The following is a 4221-nucleotide window of genomic DNA, read 5'->3' as shown; positions in this document are numbered from 1 at the left end:
CAAAACAACATGTGACTCGGCGTTACGCAGGCACACACGGCGCGGCCGCCCCGCCCCGCCGCCCGCATTGGCGCCGCGGCCCCCGACGGACGGCGCGCCGGGCCAATGGGCGCGGGCCGCGGGGGCCGGGGGGCGGGCCCGCGCTCCGCCCCGCCCCCCTTTCTCCCGGGGCCGCGTTTCCCGCCGTCCCCTCCCCCTCCCGCCGGGGCCGCGGGCCGGGCGGGGCGGGGGCGGCCCGAACCCCATTAATCAGAGGCTCGTCGCGGCTGCCGCCCCGAGCGGGAAAGGGGCGGGGGCGGGCCGCGGCGCGCAGGGCCCTGCCCCTCCCGCTCGGACTCCATTCAGCGGGCTGCGAGCTTCCGCCGGGAGGCGGCGCGGGGCGGCGCGGGGCGGGTGCGGGGGCCGCCGCCGTCGCCCCCGCCGCGCTCCGGGGCATCCCGCGCCCGGCGGGCCCGTGGGCGGACGGAGGGGAAATGCTCGCGGGCGATCGAGGGCCGCGCGGGGCCCGCCTCTGCAGGGGGCGCCGGGCACGGCCCCCGGAACCCCGCCCGGGGCGCCCTTCCCCCCGCACGCCGCGCGCGCGCTCCCGCGCACGGGCCCTTTCCGGGGCGTCCCGGGCGCCCTCCCCGGGCCAGGGCCGGGAGTGGAGAGCGGCTGCCGCGGAGGGGCCAGCAGGCCGCCGAGGGCGCGCGCGCGCCGGCCGGGCGGAGGCGGCTCTCGTGCCCCGCACAGGGCCCCGCACCCCGAGCGCGCCGCGGGCGGTGGGCGTGGCCGCACCTGTGCGCGCGGCCGGTGGCCTCTGCAGGGCCGGCGGCCCTGGACGGGCCCCCGGCGCCCCTGGGCGACTCTTTGGGCCGGCCACCGGGGCGCACGCACACCGCCGCATCCAGCTGGGCCGGGCGCTTAGGAGCCGGAGCAGGACCCGCTTGCCCGGCCGTTTGCCCCTCCTGGAACCCCGGGTGGGTTGTTTTTGGTGAATCGAGGCCTTGGAGTTTGCGTGGAACACCTGCTGCGTCCGTGGGCTCCTGGGCGCAGGCGTGCGTCTCCACGGCTCCCTGGGACGTGTGGCCCAGGCTGCACTGTGGCGTTGTCATTTTAAGCACGTGTCCAGCTAGGCGTCCATTTAGGAAGCGTCGTGGGATCGCCTTCCATGTTTACCTCCTCCCTCTAGAAAGTGGCCCCCAGGGCGCTTCGGCCTCCGGTGTGTGCACCTGCGGGGGGGAGGGGCCGCCCCAAAGGCTGCGGTGACCAATGCTGCCCAGCAGTGGCTGCGCAGAGGGGGCGGATGGAGGGATTTCCTGAGAACACATCAGCTTCGGGGTCCCTGACACCTGGCCGGCGTGCCGTACCCCCAAACAGCGGACGAGGACGGTGGGGACACCCTCCTTAGCATCAGGTGACCTGCCTTCTGAGAAAATGTCTTCACAATGGTTTCATTCTCGTCTGATCTTTTACCCTTTTACAGAACACGTTAGCTTTCCGTGTTCGGGTGAACCTACTTGCTATGCCATGGCAGGCGATTAGCGGTCACTGTGTGTGTTTATTTTGGCTTTCGCTGGTTTGATTCCTGCCTGTCCTGGTGGTAAACGCCAGCATTTTGAGTGAGTGGGGCAGACACAAAGCACCAGCTCCCAGGGATGGCTGGCCCACCGCAGCTGCAGGCCACGCGCTGTCCCAGCTCCCGGGTCCCGCACATCCTAGGCCTGAGGCGTCCCTTCTCCGGAGCTGCGGGCCCGCGACCCCCGCCCTTGCAGCCAGGAGCAGCCGGTCCTCGTCTGCGTCTGCGGTGTGTTTGTTGTTGTAGAGCTTGCGCTGGGCCTCGTGGTCTTCCAGCTGCTCTCCCAGGCTTTCCCAGCGGGCGTCGGCTCACATGGCTGCTTGTGTGGCCTGCCGCCAGCAAGCAGCGTGGATGACATTTTTTCTCATGGTCCCAGACCTGTCACTCTTTCCCTTCCCCCACAACAAAACGGCTACCTCTTTTAGCCAGGAGTGTGTGTGTGTGTGTCTGTGTGTGTGAAGGTAGAAGCCTACGCCATGATGATTCTCTTAGGAAAACCTGAAGTCCCATCTGGAGTCACTGAATTACTTTCCCCAAAGCCATCAGTTTTGTAAAAGTTTAGCATCTAGAAACGCGTGAGGAATCCATGACACAAACAGGAGCACTGAGCACGCCTAGTTCCCCTTTGTTTTATTTAAGGAAGCATGTAGAGGGAAAGAACCCAACAGTAGTGTTTGGGAGTCAGCCCCGCCTCTTTCCCTTATTTTTTTTTTCCAAAGAAACCTTTTATTTAATGAGTACAAATTTTGTAAGTACAGCTTTAGGAATATAGTGATTCTTCCCACCACACCCCCACTCCCACCCCACCTCCTTCTCCCCCTCCCCTCCCCAGTTCCATTCTCCATTAAGATTCATTTTCAGTTCACTTTGTACACAGAACACCAACTCTACGCTAAGTAAAGATTTCAACAATTTACACACATACACACACACACACAAAGTGGGGACTGTTTTTACAGTTAATTCTCAGAATCCGACTCATTGAGGACAGAGGTCCTGCATGGGAAGTCAGTGCTCAGAGACTCCTGTTGCTAACAACCCATGCTCTTATGTGTGACCTCGGTGACCACTGTCCCTCGTTCTTAACACTAGGAGCGGACAGCACGTTGTGGCCAGGAGAACGCAGCCCAGAGCTAAGCGGGTTGTGAAGCGCTGTGTCACCGGTTAGAAGAGCTCCGATTTAAATCGCGTTTGGGGAGCTGTTTGGGAGGTATCTGTGTTGGTTCCACAGGTTAATGTCAGAGGATACTTAATCTTCAGAACGCGGGACACACACACACACACACACACACACACACCCCGCTTTATGAAACAATGTTGTTCCGTAGCTCCTGCAATAATTTCCGTTTCTCTGGAATGAACCCTGTGCAGACTTTCCCTCATCCAGACTCATTAGGGGATGCCTTGCACCTCCCCAGCCAGCGTTTCTGCACAGATCTCTTTGCTAATGTGTTTCAACTGCAATTGCACAAGAATTTTGCAACATGCTAACGCTGTATGTGCAAGAGAATGGTTTACAGGGCGGAATGTAACTGCTGTTTGGATCATTAGTATCTATGCATGGGACTGCAAGCTTGGAAGAATCAAGATGTGTTAATGGCTTGTTTAAAGAATTAAGGTTTGTTAATGGATGGTATCACTTCCTCCGAAATTATAAAGACTTTCCAGTCTAGTATTTATTCTGCTCATTAAAAATATTGATTAAATCGTCTTTCCTAAATGCTCATTTGTGCAGCATTGTTTTCTAAAATAGATGACCACTTAATGTGCACATGTAGTAGAACCAACTATTACAACCTTTAAAATAAGAATTCCAAACAGCACAGGAAATGAATTAACACTGTTTTGGAAAACATTTATCTCGTAGGTACAATTGTGACTAATCCAATATTCAAAACATTTCATATGAAATGTAATTGTGTTGCAGAAATACGAGAATGTAAATACTCCAAAAGCGACTACAGTGAGGGACTTAAAATTCTTACTAACACTCATCTGGATTTTGCTGTGTTTGGATTTTGCGAACGCATTTCCATTAAAAACAACAACATCAATTTTTTTTTTCCCCAAGACTGCGCACTTGAAATGCAAATCGCACACTAATGGCCTGGAAGGGAAACATCTCACTCACGGTGTGGGTGCCTGGGTTCGTGCCCTGGGTGGTGTTTGCTGTCACTGTCCTTGCTGTCGGATGAAAACACTGTTTTTTATCTTATTTTATTTTTCCTGCCAGAGCACAACAAAATTGTCTGCTTCCCAATCCGTATATCATGAGCGGTTGACATTAAAAATGTCTCTAAAATGACACAGCTATATTTTCCGGGGAGGGCGGGGGCGGCGCCGTGGGGGCGGCTGGGAGTGTCCTTGCCCAGGGTCCCCGCAAGCTGCCCGGGGCGGGGACCGGCCTGGGGCAGCAGCTGCCCGCCGTGCACTGGGGACAGTGTGGGAGCCCTGCTCCCCTGCGCGCCTGGCCCGCACGCTGTTCCCGGGCTGGCCCTGGCAGGGACCTGCTGCCTGGCTTGTTTTGCAACTCAGCCTCGAGGTAGCAGAGGAAACGGAGCCGGCTCTTGTGAATGCTGCCACCAGCTGGCCGCTTCTCCCCAAGGCGGCTGCACAGCTCCCGCGTGGCTGCTCCAGGGCCACTTGCTTACCCCCCTCCTGCA

This window comes from Oryctolagus cuniculus, chromosome 9 (assembly GCF_964237555.1).
Source record: "Oryctolagus cuniculus chromosome 9, mOryCun1.1, whole genome shotgun sequence".
Taxonomy (NCBI): Eukaryota; Metazoa; Chordata; class Mammalia; order Lagomorpha; family Leporidae; genus Oryctolagus; species Oryctolagus cuniculus.
The sequence above is the reverse complement of the archived record's forward strand: the minus strand, read 5'-3'. Positions refer to the sequence as shown.